At 35.3% G+C, this 18,976-nt stretch overlaps 1 pseudogene; it reads left to right on the top strand.

The window, feature by feature from the left end:
- Positions 1-1,890: 1,890 nt before the first annotated feature.
- LOC140239138 (cytochrome P450 2J2-like) lies at positions 1,891-6,670 on the top strand (annotated as a pseudogene).
- Positions 6,671-18,976: the final 12,306 nt, after the last annotated feature.

The following is an 18,976-nucleotide window of genomic DNA, read 5'->3' as shown; positions in this document are numbered from 1 at the left end:
GTGGAATTTCTCATGAATGAATAATGAAGCATTCAAACCCTGGCCATTGTTCAGGACCATTGTCAGGGTGTTAACCACACACTCCCATACACACCCATTGACCCCTGTGCAAAGTGAAATTTTGTACAGAGGGTTGAAAATAGAGCAAAGTCTGGAACCTAACTGTGAAATTAATCATAGATTTCATGAAACTTATTTATGCTTTCATATTTAAACTACCTTCAACCAAATTTTACACTATTCAGCTATCACTCATATCAAGGACAGTGTTATCTGATATACAGTTTTTGAATTATTAAGAATCAAAAGTGGAAAATGTTTTTTGAAACACCTAGTATAACGATGATACATGAGATAACAAAAAGTTACATAGGGCACAATGTGTCCCCTTGTATTTGAGAAGGGTCAAAATAGTTTGACGTGTCAGAGTGCATTTTTTTCTCTTTTTTGTTTCTCTCATATACAGCACGTTGATTGTTTTCACTTTTTATTGACCGATTCGGGTTCGTTGAGGGCAGCAGACATTTTACGGCACAGGGCGCAGCCATAGTGGGTGTATCAGCCGACCCCCCTGCTCTCCCCCACCCCGGGGCAACATGTTTATCACGCACTTGTGACAAAGGTTCGCGCACTAGCAAGCATTCGCGCACTCAGTACGAGACGCCCATTGGCTAAAGCAGTTTTTCATTCTGCGCGCGTGCTAATGTAGGGAGAGGGGTGGGGGAGTGCGGGGGGGGGGGGGGGTTCTGCTGATACACCCACTATGGCTGCGCCCATGCCAAAAATACACATAGCGCGTCACAGAATCGGTCAATAAGATTGTGGCTACAGGCAATGATTAGTTCATCTCATGAAGAGATTTGTCTGTAGAATTTTTCGAGAGTTATAACAGACGAAGCACATGTTATAAGCATGTAGGAACTATATCCGTGAGCATGAGTATTTCGTGACTTGTTCATTCAAAACCCCTTATAGGTGATGATTAGTAGGAACAAGAACATCTGTTGTGATTTATGTAACGCATGACAAAACTTTATATGCAGATCAAAGAAGCTATTTTCTATCATAAGACGAATAAATAAGTTCATATTTGCATAATATTAAAATCTTGAGTTTGTAGATTGATAATATGATAAACTAATGGTATTACGGACATAACTTGGGGAATAAAAATGCCACAGAATGTAAGGGCAAGCTTTTGGAAATACTGTTGTTTTCAATTATCCTTATTTTATCTCTTGTTCACGTCAAAACAAAAGAAATAATGAGAATATTTAAATACCATTATTACTTCGTATTTTACTTCTTCAGAAAATTTCAGCCAAGAAACACCCACTTCTGACACTGTAATATTGTTTTTTTGATATTGGAATAGAAATAAGGTGCACAATCTGACCGACGTGGTTGTCAGTTTACGGTTGCCATGTCAACCAGCAATATCAAATATAGCTAAATTATACATCGAAGTACTTGCAATACAATTTAAGAATAACTGACCGAATTTTGGTTGGCATTTGATTAAGGACAGAGGAGTGACAAAATAATGAATATCTGCCCTCCCCCCTGGGCTTTATAGGGTTAACTAATAATATTCCAGAGTATATACTTGAATAACCCTGTACTGACATACTAACCTTTATCGATGACAAAGCTGTGTTGATGAATTCAAATTGAGCAAAGTTCACTTTGTTATCATACCTATATAATTTTATATCATATGCTGCGTTTACCATATTTGCTGGCTGGAATAGTGTGAAGATAGTCTATTATATCGTCGAATTAGTAAACGATAAACGAGAAGGCCTCAACGACCATTTTGTAGCGTGACGTCGCATTTGGGTCAAAGCTGTCCGATTTCATGCTAGAACAGAGAATTCAAAATATTCAAACATGTCAATCATTTCCACGGCTTTACTCGTTGGACTGTGCAGTTTCATTTTGACAGTCTGGCTTGTTCGTCAGAGAAAAAAACTTGCCCCCTGGTCCGTGGTATTTACCGCTTGTAGGCTACCGCTTTGGCGGACGACCGAGCCACGAGACCTACAAGGATCTTGCTCGACGATACGGTCCCATATTCAGCTTGCGGAAGGGACCGTACTAGACCGTTGTTTTGAATGACAAACTCTCCATTAGGCAGGCTTTGGTAAAGAACGGCGAGGCTTTTTCTGATCGCTTCGTTCCAAAGCATATACTGGAAGGCATTCCGGATAAGAACAAGAGCTGTAAGTTTTAATGTATCAAGACTGTTCATATCTCGTTCCCTTTAACGCTTTATGTGCTATAGTGAAAACCCCCTGTGTGCCACGTTACTCGTATTCCTAGACACGAAGGTAGTCATGCTTTGAGAATTCTGTTTTTCTAATTTGTATAACTTCTACAAATTTCTGTTAAGATGGGCATAATAGTAGGCAAAGTTAAAGAGGAATGCCAAACTTTGTTTCGATATACATTTTACGACGAATCTATCTTCAATTTCTCTTTCGAATGGCCAGTTGCTACATTACTGTAAAGGCATGACTTTTGCACATAAAACGGCCGTGACAGAAACTTGGAATGTACGAGCAAATCTAGTTGGGAACACCGCTTGATAGTCAATCACCACATAGAATGCAAGCCGTATATGAGAGGAACTAAAGAACGAAAAACGGTTTCATTGTGCCGTGGGATTAGCAGTGATTAGCGATTTATCGATCGGTTTTGGCGGCTTTGTTTGTTGAGCAGAATATGCGAAGTTGGCACGCCGTCGACTGAGCCGGACGTGCGAACGAGGCACATAAAGAGTTAATAGTACCAATAGTAAAGAACACTTCACTTCACTGATTTGGTGACTGATTACATATTGCGATATGAAGTTACTGAATTTGCTATTTTTTACACGCTTTTAAGACACAGTCAATCGCAGTCCCTGCCTTCAAGTGTCCCCTTTACGCGCATGCGAATCTTTATTGTGTTTCATTTGCTTTGAATATGAATGGGATAAAAAAAAAATGAAGCCTTGTAATAGAATTTGCATCATTGACGAGCAACAGTGTTCGATAAAAATTAAAGGAAACTAGAATATTTCATTAGATTTATAATATAAACCGAATTTCCTGAATTCTTTCCAATCTTTAATCCGTTGAGAATGTTTTGATTTTTACTACAACACGCATTTCCCATAGACACCAGCCCGAGTATACTAAATGATATTGATATACTCCTCAAAGTTAGCATGAAACTTATTTGTTAAACTCAAACAAATCTTGCAATATATATTTAGGTCTATATGCATAAGAGATACATTTGTAAAAAGAAAAAAAAAAACCGAGTTATAGTACTGATTTTTGGTTTGTATTATCATTAACTCAGCTTCCATAGTATGGAGCAGTGGAAAGTCTTGGAGTGATCTCCGAAAATTTGGCCTCGTCACTCTACGGGCTTTCGGCATGGGTAAGAAAAGCCTCGAATCTCAAAGTAACCTTGAGGCAAAGTACCTTGGTGATGAAATTGAGGCTACTCAAGGCAAACCCATCGAGATACTGCATCACATCAACAACGCGACTTCTGATATCATCTGTCAACTTGTGTTTGGCAAGAGATTCGATTACGATGACGTGGAATACCAGAAGGTTGTAGACTCAATAACCACGCTCTTCACCGACGTATCCTGTGAACGTCTTTTCTTTCCTCCTGTACACCCCTTGGTGCCGTGAGTTCCAAACGAACTTTTTATTATCGAAGAAATTCTTTCTGAAACGCATCGTCACCTCGACACGTTTCAGAAGAGCGACATACGCAGCGTGGTAGACGCATTCATTGCATATAACATATCTGATGTGTTCACTTTGGAAGAGTTTTGGCGGTCCGTCCTGGACTTATTTGCCGCAGGCTTGGAGACGACCTCGTTGACGTTGTCGTGGATGATTCTCTACCTCATGACCTATCCAGACGTACAACGAAAGGTATACTCTTTGTACTCGTTTGCAAACTGCGTAATTATGTCCACATTTGAATGTAACATTACACGTTTTGTTAAAAAATGGAAATGAAATGACAATGTTGGTGTACAACGTACACGTACGATATCCTTCTCTGCACGTTAAAACAAAATATAAAAGTCTACGTCCGGATCCGTAGGTTAAGATATCACGTGCTAAGAAAAAAAATCTTCTTTTTTCTACAGTCGTATGCATTATTAAGAAGAGGTAGCTTTGCCAGTCACTGCGACTATGTCCTTTTTTTTTTTCTACCACAAAAATCAATTATCAGTTTTATTACTGTGACCGTGGCAAATCCGACTTGTTTGGCTATAATTATTATGTATATCGGCCAGCAATGATAAAGGCATTGCCTTTTTTGGAGCCTTTCAGGAAGATGCTAGTATGAGAATTGGTAACACTATAAAGGAAGATGTATGATGGCTTGCATATAATTCATGACGCCACAAGCCATTTATGTGGACAGGAAAGAGGGTGCGTTGAAGAAAACAGTATCATGGGTTCCGAAATGGAAAGGAAGAGGATCAAGGAATTGCCTGCTGGTTTATACACACTAAAAAAATTAAAAGAGAGAAAATATCATAGTTCTTAAACCTTTCCTTTGGTCTGTTAATGGTCAATTTGGCCCACGATTATACATGAGATGTGCGTGGGTAAGCTATTTTAAAGAATCCCTCAAAGGGAGCGCGTGGAGGCAGGAATGTACAAAGATTCCCTTGTCCAAGTTGACCAGCAACTCCTGCTTGTCATCTATCCCCCTCTCTCCCTTTATTGTTTAGATACTAAAATAATGAAAGCGTGAATACCTCTCACCCGTAACTTGCAATTCAGATTACTTGAGCTAAAGCTCACCAATAATATTCCCTGAAGGAACCAAGTTTAACAATTATGACTACCATTTCCCGTTGGTGTCTGGCTCTGTACAACTGTGAATATGTTGGGGGAAAATGTGCTCAGGGCGGCTCTCTGTTGGAGCACTCATGCATGTTAATATTTCTCTTTGGAAATGAAGTTGAGAGGAGGACCAATATGTTGCTTCTTTAGCATCTCGGAACCCTCCTCCCAATGAGAATTAAAATCAAATACAGTTATTTGCCACGTATAACTGAATAGTGCGTTTGCATTGTCATGAACTAACAGGTACAGGACGAGTTGGACAACCCTAACCCTAACACTGAGCGACAGGGAGAATCTACCTTTCTGCGAGGCTACCATACTTGAAGTGATGCGCCTCAGACCTGTTTTTCCCAACACGTTGCCACACAAAACCTCATGCGACGTTCCGCTGTCTAGTTACACCATACCTCCGGGGACCATTGTGATCCCCAACATCTGGGTTGTTCACCATAACAGCAAGGAGTGGACGGATCCAGAAGAATTTAAGCCACAGCGATTCCTGTCTGATGACGGGAAAACTGTCATTAAAAGTGACGCGTGGATGCCGTTTGGCGTTGGTAAGTGCACCTGACCTTGCAAATCTTAGTTATCTAATTTTGGGTAATGAATGCAGTAAAAACATCACGAATACCACATCATAGGAGAGGGTACGTCATCGTTGTAAAAGTAACATCAAGAAACCTGACATTTAAGAATACACATTTTGTTCTACACCCGTCTCCGCAAAACAAAAACAAAAACAAAAACAAACAAACAAAAAATTCCCAGAAACGCATTGAAATCTGATTAATAAGCAATGTCCGGGTACATGACATAATGATGTTTAAAATAATTCCGCATAGTTTACCATTCATTCTAAGATACATGCACGTTATTATTTTTTATCCATAGTGAAGCGTAGAGGCCAGTCTAGTTCAAGATAGTAAATGCAACAATGAAGTGTAAGGAAATATGACGCCCTCACCCTCTTCCAACTTTATTTCTATAGTTTGTTTTCTCCAACAATTCCATTATTACGCAATCAGATGACTTATATGTCTGTCTTTTGATATAGTCACACAGTTCTGCATATGCTTTCTGGCTTTTGCGGCGATGCCCTTTCCTTTTTTTTATAATCATTTAGTTACTCAACCTTTCCATTTATTCATTCATTTACTTGTTTCTTTATTCATCTGCTATATCGATTGCGTCATACTATCCATTTTCTTTTTTTCCGACGGCATCGTTACATTAAAGACAGATCGTTTTCTTCTTCTTCTTCTTCTTTTTCTTCTTCTTCAAGGTTAGCGACCACAATCAACAAGTTGATTATTCTGATACATTTTTTTTAGAGTGTACTCTGCAGAATCTTTAATAATATAGTTAACTTTGATGATAGCTGGTTTTACAAATGAAGGACTCAATTTCAACAAACTTGGAAAAAAATGACTAATTAGTTGATAAGCGGAAATAACCAGAAATGATAATTCATAGCCATGTCTTATTTGTATTATTAGATATCATCACCAAGAATCAAAATAGGTCTTACACGTCTGCATATTTGGCATAAGCCATTTTCTGGAAAGCAGAACTCTTGTAAAGGTCTGTGTCACTTCACCTTGATTGTTGGGTGGACAGGTCGCCGAGAGTGTCTGGGGCTTCAACTGGCCAAAATGGAGGTCTTCCTCTTCTTCACCAACTTATTCCAGATATTTGAATTTCGAGTTCCACCCGGCCATCCCAAACCAAGCTTGCAGGGTGTAAGTGGACTTACCACAGCACCCATGAAGTATCCAACATGCGCCATACAACGTTAATTGCCACTAAATCATGTCAAGAGAGTCCAGCAAGGTTAACGAGGAGTGTAACATACACGGGATTGACACAACACCGCGGCAATGCTACGCCACACTCTATAAAAACCAGCAAGAATGCTTTCATTCAGACATTTTAATATAACATCTTAGCAGATGACATAATGAGAGTTAGGACTGGTGGGGATGTAAAAAAGAACAAAAGAAAAACAAACAAACAAACAAACATGGAATGCATGTATTTAGTACAAATTCATCACGACACTTTTCTTGCATAGAAGAGTAAAATCAAATTAGTGATGCCATTGCTGGTTAGTATATGCATTGATATGCCTCCGGGAAAAAGCACAGTAAGACAACGGGTTTCGATGAAAAAAAAAAAAAAGTATGCGTACACTGTACGATGGTGTTTTAGAACCAATGGAACATTTTACAGTGATTCGTTGTATTTTGCAAGGTTAAAAATGAAAATAAAACTTGCCTGTTGCAACACGACAAGAATCAAACCTTTGAGGAAGATTAACATTTTTGACGTACTACTGGAAAAAAAAATCTTCAAAATTTATTTTTACCACTGGCGATATAATGATTACATACATGATTCACCACGCTAACGAGTTACATCGAAGAATAATGAGCATGTAATATTTTGGCTAGTTTTGTTTTGAATAAATTAAAATTAAAGAGAGGTCAAGAGAGCTCAATTCATGTATGTCCGCGAACAAAAATAGATACAACGGGACTCTCCACACAATAATAACTTTTAAGATAGTGCATCGATCGAAAAAAAAAATCAATTCAATCCAATTTGCTTCAGTGGTCAAAGAGAAATGAGGATTTTTGTAGAGCATGTCAGGAATCCCTTCCCGTAAAGTTCCAAGTGCATCTACATCTTAGTGCTAAACTTGACAGAATCGGACCCATGACATACTTCACAACCATGACAACAATCCCCATTTCTCTTTGATCAATTAACCAAATTGAATGGGGTGTCATGCAAAATATATCCAAGATATTCACAAAGTTTTATCACATTGAAAGTTATGGATGCGATCTACTTGATCTACTCTAGGACCATGTTCTAGTGACGTACATGACAAAAGGAAATCTCTTAAATTTTCTTAGTTGCCTATATTGTGAGCAGTGATGACCTTCCATGAAAGTATACCTAAGTAGATTTGGACGCATAAATTAGACACTGTAATATGAAACCATGCATCATAAAACAAACAAAAATTCACGCGCTTTGATTTTCCATTGGGGTAAAAAAGGTAAAAAGTTCAAACAAGTCAATAACTATTGAGTTTTTCATGTTTCCGGAAAGAGCAGTATTTATTTCTACATTATTCTTAGATTTGGGATCAAAACACGAAAGGGAAATCGTGTTTTTTGCTGTTTTCCTAGAACACGTCTTTGTAGAATAGTGTGATTAGGTATATATGTCTTCAGAAGCCCCTTTTCATTTCTTAGAAATCCTTTACACCTTCTTAAATTTCAACTCTAATAACTTCCGAAATGGTGATACTAATGCTATTTTTTTTTCTTTTTGTCCCAAGCATTACTCATTACTCAGAGCATGGCTCGGAATATTAAGCAGTTGAATAGAACCTGTACTTCAGGGCCTCTTTTCTCATTATACAGTTGTGCTTTCTTTCCAAATTTTAGATATTTAGATATAGGAGAACCCATTTGAGGTGAGTTATACATCATTTTAAAGCTTACATTCCCATTGCTCCTTGAGAATCTGCACCTAACTAAAATTCCGTGACCTTCTTGTGGTGCAGGGCTACCATTATACATGTATTATACTGGTAAGATGTTTTAGTGGGATTGGCTACTCCATGGACTAAATGATAATTCATTGATGCATTGTGATATTTTGAAAAATAAAAATAATTCATTGAAATCCATAATTATTCATTAAAAAAATCAAAGTTATAAATTTAAAATAGATAAATTGATTCAATCAAATAAAAATAAAAAAAAACCTGAAAGGTCTTTTTATCAATTTTGGCTAGAAGCTCCGACTATCAAAACGATATTATCGGGGGATTTTTCAAAGTAACGTTTGAAAAAAAATATTCTTCAATAGATCAATGAAATTCAATTTAGAATTTTCACTGAATTACACGTGCTCGAAGAAAATTTGATTCGATTGAAAATCACATCAGATATTACTTGTAAATATTGAAAATTTTTATGGTGGACGATGCTTGGTGATATTGACCACTGACCTTCTCCCTCCCTCCCTCATTCTCGTCTCTTTGTTTTGTGTTAGTGTGTGTGCATGCACGCTTGTCCAGAGTGCGTGCAATGTGTGTGTGTGTGTGTGTGTGTGTGTCTGTATATCTGTCTGTGTTTGATTTTTCTTTCTGGGCACCTACACTCTCACAAGCATCTGCTTTCATTCAGATTTGTTTTTTTTTTTTTTGTTTCAACTTTCAACTCACGTAACTCACTGTTTGTTGGAAATCTTCGTTTGGTTTGTACGACACTCCGTAGATGAAAAGATTCAACTTTCTGTCGTGTATGTCGCTTAGACTGAGTATTTCGTCAAGCAATTTTAGCAGTTTTGCTGTCGATGTAGTCTCGCATACGTGGAATGGCGTCATTTTCAACATCATGCAGTCGATCAGATGCATCCGTCAATCCAGTCTCCAATTCACAGACGGTTTGCTTTGTTCTTTCAAGTTCAGCCTTGATCATTGTAATTTCGTTGACAACAGAATCCAGTTTCGTATTTACTTGCGTGGTGAAGTTCATGAACATGCTCCTTATTTCTTTCATGAAACTGACAGTTCAGATGGGACTGATGGGGCAGCGACCGGCTGGCCACCAGCCTCTGTCAGCGAACATTACTGGCACTGAACGTAGTGGACATATCGGCGAGGTTGCAGGCGCCTCCTGTGTTTGCCTGTATCAATGTGGCGTCATTATGTTTGTAGAAGCTTGCTTGGCCACGCCTTGAGTTGCCTCCTTCCTCGAAATGGAGGTATTTGACGCCTTTGTGGTGGTGGTATGAGGTCGAAAATTGTAGTCTTTCTTCCCTCGCATCCATATTGTGGGTACTGTGGGTTTAGCGTAAATCAAAATCTTGAGAATATTCAGGAGCTTCATGAAATGCGTTGCCACTACTCTTACATCACGTGATCGATTGAGTTCCCATTGCACAGTTGTATTCATCCGTCATGAATGTAATGTACTTGAGATTGATTTCAATTTATTTTGTGTCATGTAAATGTTATCTATTGGTCTATTATATACTTAACTTATAATTTATGTGTTACTTTACATTGTCATGGATTGATATTGCAAATACAACACTGTGTAATTTGTGTGGAAATTAATGAAATGAAAATTAATTTTGGAAATTTCACAACTTCATTAGTTGTGTATGAAATGTACGATAATTCAATTGTGTTTCTTTATTTAAAAACATATACGATCACTGATTACAAATTAAAGAGCGTTCAAAAATAAAGAGACTGAAAAAAAATATATATATCTGATGACTATATCTGGTACTGCATGATTAATGGCATGACTCAATACATCTATCTTATGAGAAAACTGACTTTTGAGCATAGCATATATATAACGTTACTTTTTTAAAAGACTCATTAAGTAATTGTCATGCGCTTTGTATAGCAAAAAATTTGGTACAATCATTAATTTGTTATGATAAATCTCGTTTGAGGGACTACAAGTGGACAAATGATGAAACATAGACTCACAATTGTCTTGGATTCATTAATTTATTTCATTCATTTCATCTTACTTCATAAAGTTGGATAGAGTTGCTATGAAGCCTACAACATTACAGTCAGTTTGTCTCTACGGTAGCGCCTTTGTTTCATGCTAATCAATGGTCCTTGTAGAGAAAAACAAAATGACTGCTTAGTAGGCGCTTTCCAATTCTGGTACTCCCATACGATAGTCTTTGAAACGTTTTGACCAGCATAAAATCCATCTTATAAGTTTAGCCTCATGTTCTGGAGTACATGACTTTGTACCTGACATAAATACTTGAAGAATGCACTGGAATAACTAATGAGTGCGTCTAAACAAAATAATGACTATATTCGATTTGCCCCACGTTGGTATTACCAGTTGGGATACCAATGTTTGTGGTGATTTTTTTTTCTTTTTTTTTCAAAGTTCATATCTTAAGGTGAAACGCATTTCCATTTCCATTAAATAAACATGAAAAATGTATATACAATAAACAAGCAGAACATATTGCAAAAAAAGTTACTGAACAATATTAATTGCCATATTAACAGCACGCAACTCACTGAGAGCAAACTATTTATACTTCCTTGACCTCTGGTTGTTGGCTTTGAGGTCCCCTCAGAGCGACAAGGTCATTAAGGGCACATCAACTTTTTACAGCCACAGGACTAGCGATGTCACGATTATAGGTCTTATTGTTTTTGTTGTCCTCGGTTACTGAAACTGCTCCGGTCCTGCACTCGAGAATCAGTGGACAATTCCGGTACATTTAATTTTATACTTTATATTTTTTTATAATATATATGAAACAAAATACACAAACATTTAGTGGATAACAATGATATGAATGTGTGTGCATTCACATGAAAGACTGTTATTAACACGGTGTGAAATAGTATAACGGAATCCCAAAAGAAAAGCGTGTATTTGCGTGATTTTTTTTTTCTGACTAGGAGACAGTACTGCTAGTATGTAAATAACGCTGACCTGAAAATGGAGATGGTGTAATGTCACAGCTGGAATCAGAGATGTCGAATCTACAGTGCAGTAATATCGGAGAATTCTTTTCGTTGCATATTCTCCCGTTTGAAGTATATATGTTTATATACACACACGTATATAAGTACATATAGTTTATATACGTATATCACTCAGCAAAAAACAAAAAACAAAAAAAAAAAAACAAAAAAAAAACCCCGAATGTAAACACTTCCTCAAGTTCATATTTTTCATAGAAGATGTATATAAAAATCAATGTTTTATTAATAAATACCATATAAAAGCTAATTTGATTGGAAATCATCATGGTAGATCAATATAGAGGGAAACTTTGTGCATGAATTGTTTTTGTCTTCCAAAGCACAAAAGTAAAAATTACAAAAGAAGCACGTTGTCATTTATCTGCAAATGACCTTTAAGATAACTATGATAATAAAAGACCAATTAAACACAATGAGATACATTAATGTCAAAGCAAAAGTAAGCTTTCGCTATCCTGCATGTCTTTATACCCTCTAAAAAGCAAAGTGGGGAACTAAAGGGGGAAATAAGAATTTTGTGTCAATTGGAACTTCAAATTACAAAGGAAGTAAAGCACAGAAGGTGATTAAATGGACATAAATCTTCATTTATTTCCTTAAATTTAGGAATCTAAGAATTCATGAGATTACTGGACAAAATCACGAACCCGTATTTCAAGTTTCCAAATTTGAAATAGCACTACTATTATTAACATTACTTGTTCTCTGATGTCATTTGAATGAAAATCAAGAGCTACATCTGCAGTGGAACATTCTGTTTAATGCCTATATATAAATGTATATATATATATATATATGCGCTTAATTTCCTCGCCAGGATAAAGCGTTTTAATGCCATTTTAGGTTTTAATCTCATATATATATATATATATATATATGGGCCTTGACGCGAGAAAAGGGCCCTTAGCACCGCTGCGCGCAAACGCCAGAAAACAGCGCGGAAGTTTGACAAAGCAATACGCGCAAAAAAAGATACTCTGGCTATAACTACGCGCACACGCATAGACGTATCAAAACGTGACAGGATTTGGGCAAAACATGTTTTTTTTAATGTCGTAATGGGGTCACTTAGGATTGGAATTTCAGACAAAGGTTTGCATATCTAAATGCGTCAGAGTTTCTTCTACAATGTGGAGGTAAAACCTCATTTTCGGTATTTAATGCCCTAAGGGCCCTTTTCTCGCGTCACGGCCCATATATATATGGGCCGTGACGCAAGAAATGGGCCCTTAGCGCCGCTACGCGCAAACGCCAGAAAACGGCGCGGAAGTTCAACAAAGCAATACGCGCAAAAAAAAAAGGTCAACTAGCTAACTGCGTGCACATGCATAGACGCATCAAAAAGTGACAAGACTTTGACAAAACATGCGGTTTTTAATGTCGTAATTGGGGCATTTAGGATTGAAATTTCAGAAAAAGGTTTTCATATCCACATACGTCAGACTTCCTGCTACAATATGGAGGTGAAAACTCATTTTCGCTGTTTAATGCCCTAAGGGCCCTTTTCTCGCGTCATGGCCCATATATGTATATATATATATTTTTTTTTCATATATTTCATGGTCAATTTCATACTTTTGCATTCCGATTCATGAATGTGCATTCAAATTTACTCAGCACATGCACGCGAAAATATTCGGGCATTCAAATACAGAACCCTAACGATCAAGTTCATTAATGGGAGTTCTATTTCGATTTCGTAATTGCTATGTTTTCATGTATTCTGTTTTTTCATCTCAATAAAATTAATTTTAAATTGTAAGGTCCAATCAGCAGTGCATCCAAACAACACAACGGCAATATAATATTTCTTGATGACACTGCATGCTGACAACGAACGCCCCAACACTAGACATACAATGACACTGCATCAATGTAAAGACAAACTGATACAGGATTATCTCAAGAAGTCCCGCAAAAGTAAGCCGATAAGATAGCAATAAACAAACAACCCCCCCCCAAAAAAAAAAAGACGTAAAAAATTTTCATGTTATAAGATTCAATGTAGTCGAAATTGTTTTTTTTTTTCCGAAGGAATCAATCAATCTTTCCTATAATGCTCGTCTTAATAGGCCTATACATTGCCTAATGTGCTTGTCTATTCCTTCCGTGAAGCCCGAGTTCAAATTGTAAAATGAACAAGTGGACATATACTGCAAAATGAATAATATTTATCATGAATCCCGATATATTCAAAGCTAAAGGACACACATTCACGGCCCCAAACTAACGAAATTCAGGACTTCTGTTAAATTGAATGTAGTTATTTCGAACATGGTTGCCTATTTATGAATTTAAATGACCGACAAGATTCCGTTGCCAGCTTGAGATGAATTTGAATGCTCGTTGCTGAAATGCGTGCTCCTTTCTTAAATATGAATTCTCCCACAGTGAATTCGAATGAGCAGATTTTGACTTTGATCGCCGATTCAAAGATGCGTGCGTAGAATACGTGAAATGGAATGCTCGAAATAGGAACTTGAATGACAAATGTATGAAATTGACCAGGAAAACCTAAATTACTATTATCTTCATTATCATCATTACTTCGTTATTATTGTCATTGTTTTTGATAGTAATAATCTTATTATTTTGTTTGTATACACCGGTGCGTGTAAGTACAATAACAAGCACAATCGTTGAAAAAACAAAAGGACGAGAAAAAAATAATCATACATATTTATGAATCTAATGTATTTAAAAGCTCTGAGCAGAAAAAGCATTCCACCTTGAAAGGAGAAGGCCTTTATTTTCAGTATTTGTAGGTGTACATTTATCAGCTTCTTTTAAGAAAAATCTTTTCATGGACATGTATACGAACACACATGACAAAATTAGGCCTTTCACGTTTTATTGCCATCATACGATCGAACCAGCAAAAATTCATATACATTTGCTAAAGCATAGGCCTAAATTTGTATTGAGTTGTTTTCATTGCCGTATTGCATAAAATCGTATCAATTTTGTAAGACACACGAAGCCTTAATATTTTCATATATACGGTTAATATAGTCTTTTTTCTTTCCGCAGCTTCAGTGATGTCTTCATCATAATGAAATGGAATGTCCTTAGGATATACATCGTAAAAGAACACCACAAAAGATGATACAAATCAAAGGCTGTTGATGTAAAACAATTTTTGATATCATTATCACTAGTAAATGCATACTGTGCGGAACTTTGGGTGTTAAATCTTAGCAACACAGATGGTGATACAAAAATATATTTCAGACAATGTATGCCAAGGTGTTCTGATGTCTTTGAACCTGAACTTGTACCTGAACTTTATTCTGTTTAATTAAAAAAAACCAACAACATATCATTTGTACAATAACATACTGGAGACAGGATACAAGTACATAAACATGGATACATAACACAATATTATAACTATAAATGAAACATGGAAACTACAAAAGACCAGATTCTTGTCAAGGTAGTTCCCAACAGAAAGAATAATAGGAAATAATTATATTGCTTAACGATCAAGACATATAACAGGTGAAAATATTACCAAAAACAGACAAACACACACACACACACACACACACAAAGTTTCCTTATTAAATTTAAGTAATTTTGATTAATTATATAAACCCCTAGAAAACAACACCAACAAAATCATTTATAATCATCGTGTATTTCATAATGACAAATCTATAAAGCAAATATCTTTTCAGATTCTTCTTAAAAATATTCGTAGTTAGAGAATTTGTAACTGTAACTGGTAAAGAATTCCATAATAAGGGTCCAATGTGTCTGAGAGTGTTCATTATATACATATTATGTACCTTAAATAAATGATATTATACAACGTCCAAGTAAATCCTTGTAATTTGATTGGAGTATTGTTGGTGACGTGATATTCAATAAGTACTCCATTCAACGCGCCGTGCAATTTTGGTTCGATTTTTTCGCTCTATTCCACGGTTCGAGAAATTGTACGGTACTGCATGTACTGTGTGTTGCATATTGAGGATCGCATGCAGCTAGTACGTGTGTAAGTGTGCGGTACATGCATGCGCGTATGTATAGGCCTACGTAGTGCTATAAGTGTACGAGCGCTAGCTGTGACCTATCTTCACTGAATGCACAAGCCAGAAAGAAAATCGCAGTGGATCCACATGCAAGTATGGCTATATTTTTCATACATATATAGACTTCTAGGCCTACTTAGGCCTACCCAACAATCCTCCAACCAAATAACAAAGATCTACTTGGACGCTGTATAAAACAAATAGTGTATGGTCTTTACTCGTGCAATGGAACGAGATTTCGCACTCGGTGAAAGATGAGGCGCACTATTCAACTCGGCTTCGCCTCGTTGAATAGAGCGCCTCTTTCTTTCACCTCGTGCGAAATCTCGTACCATTGCACTCGTGACCATTCACTGTTTGTATATTAATTACTCTTTCGTGTATTATAACTATGAATTTGATCATTAACATACCACAAAACATCACATGTAACAAATTCATCTTATGTTTGAAGATATACATAAGAATAGTAAACTTATTCGTTTGATATAATCAAACGTTCATTTTCAGAAACAAAGGCATTGACGGTGCTTTATAAAGTGAGTTTGTACAGAATCAAATTGCAATTTTTAAAAGATAAATGTGTTGTGTAAATTTCATTGGTGAGATTTGCCCTTACAGCAGTACACTAATTCAAATGAGATAAAATAAAGTTGTTATATAACAATATCAAACCTGCATCGTGAAATATCATTCAATCTAATAATTACTCTAATATTTCTCGAAATTCTTTGTGGCTATATGCTTTTTCAACTTCAAATTGCAATCAATATAGAACCCTAGAAATTGTGTACATTCTACTCGAGATAAGTTTACATCACTCATTTTTGCATGACAAAATACCAAGTCTCGACTCTTTTTCTTACCTTAGAAAAATACATATTATTCGATTTTTTTTTAATATTTACAATCAACCTGTTATCACATAACCATGTTGACAATTCAAATAACTCATTATTCAAATTATCTATAAAACACACTCAGAATGAGAAATCAATAAAGTAGAACCAATGGCTTTTAAAATGAATTTAACAAGTAAAACATTACACATATCATTAATTAAAATAAAAAATAATTATGGCCCTAACATGGAATCCTGGGAGACTCCACGTTAAACATATATCCGATAAAGTGTCTTTATATAATGTAACTTGTGTCCGATTGTTCAAATAACTTCTAAACTACTTTAATGGAAAACCTCTGATACCATAACAATCAAACTTCTGAATCAATATTTCATGATTTATTAAAAAAAAGTTTTAAACAAAATTAATCAAGAAAAGCACCGATAACATGCAAATTATCATTTAATGCAGTAAGAATACTATCCTGCAGATCAACAAGAGTCATTTAACTTGAAAAAAGTAGTGCATAATCCATATTGAGAATTACATAAGATATTGTTTTATGATATAAGTACATTATAAACGATTTTTCAGGATTCTTGAAAAACATGGCAATCTTGATATCGGTCGATAACTTCTTATGAAAAGCATAACTTCTTTTTTAAATACTGGAATAACTGCAGCAACTTTCTAATTGAATGGAACAATTAACGTTATTGATGACAGATAAAAGCTAATGGTTTTAACAATAGATATATAACTTTCTTAATAAAAATTATCGATATATTATCGATTCCAATACTTACAGAATTGTTCATTCCGTTAACTGTATTTTACATGTCATGTTTTAACAGGAAAAAAAAGTTTGACTAATAAAAAAACAAAAGTCAATGGATCTGAAATATAATCAAGTTCGTCTTCTTTAACAATCTTTCTTTATAAACAACCAAATAATCATTTAAACAATTTGCAATTTTCTTCCGTCTATTATTTGCTGACCATTATGTAATACAATGAGGATAACCTGACCTTTTCTTTCCTAATAATCCGTTTATTATGGGCTCTGTTTTTCTGAGATCATTAGGATATTTCTGAAATTTATATCGGACCATGTTTTTCTTAAAGCATTACAATATTTTTGAAATCTATCATATTTTTTTTTCTCTCGGCATTTTTCAACAAAGTAGTTACCTTGTTTCTCACTTCTCTATACTTCCTATTTACAATTTCAGTGTTATGTTCAATGCTTTTCTTTAATAATTTGTTTTTTTTTGAATAAGGGACAATAATTAAATGATATTAAAGGTATCCTTATTTTACTACTATATTTCTTTTTCTTAAAGGGAGTTTGGCGAGATGCATCTTTAACAGTGCTTTCAAAAATACACAAAAATAAATCATATGCAATATCTTGATCTTCCTTATCCAACACTTCACTCCATTCTATTGTACCTAACTTTTCTCTAACATATTAAAAATAAAACTTTGGATCATGACACCGATTTCGTAAATCATAACTTGTTGTCGTTGTATAACAATATTTGATGTCATTTGAACTAATTGAAAAAGATAGAAAATGATTTGTTATGTCTGACTAATATAAACCGGGAATAATACGGGAATTTTAATCATTTGTGAATATATGATCATAAATGATTCCAATTGCCGGGTAACTCGTGTTGGTTTATCTATATACATGAAATTAAAGAATTTTTATTCATCATACACACAAAAAAAATCATAATTATGTACTTTATATTACATATATTATCTTTTTTTTAGTGTTAAGTTTGACCATAATCTCTTGAAATAATGAAATATATGTTTTATTGTCTCCATTCGATTGTCTATATGAAATACCAAAAACAATGTTTTTCTTAAAAGGTAAAAAACAAGTTCAATGAAAAAATGTCACATAAATCACTTAACACCATCAAATCATTTTGAACACTATAACTCAAGTTATTCTCAACAAATTTTAATTATCCCACGTACACCACCACCTGTGCTATTCAAACTACTTGAGTTCACAGACGAGTAACCATCTGTATGAATTAGAATGATGGTCATTATCAAAGTTTAACCAGGTTTCTGAAAATCCATATACTTAAAACGAAAAGGGTAACATGGACATAAACTCATCAATAGCACAGAAATCATGATGTAAACTGTGAGCATTACAATGCATTACACTAAACATGCTAAATGAATTACAATCAATATCAAATTCACAAGCTGAAGGTAAATAATAATCACATGTATCAATATTTGGATGAAAATCTATATAATCACGATCAAACTAACTTTCCCTTCCATTTTCTGCTAAATGGGATGTGAAAGACCAAGGTTTTTTTTTGTTTTTAGTGTTCAAAATGAATAGGGGACTGGTGATGTAAGTGGCTGTTGTCAGAGAACAAAAAACAAGTAACATTTTTATCCAGTACAGGAAAAGAAAAAAATATCATGCATACACATATGAGTGCCTGTCTTAATTTCAGGGGGTTTAACATCACAGGAACAATCAACAGTTTATTAAGTACATTTAGATCAGCATAAAAAAACAATAACAACAAACATATATAGTGCATATTGATTAAACATTACAAAATCTTCCATGTATTCAAATAAACATCGTATGGAATTACAAATATGACA

This window comes from Diadema setosum, chromosome 15 (assembly GCF_964275005.1).
Source record: "Diadema setosum chromosome 15, eeDiaSeto1, whole genome shotgun sequence".
NCBI classification, from domain to species: domain Eukaryota; kingdom Metazoa; phylum Echinodermata; class Echinoidea; order Diadematoida; family Diadematidae; genus Diadema; species Diadema setosum.
Note: the sequence above shows the minus strand (reverse complement) of the source record. Positions and strands in the feature narration are given on the sequence as shown.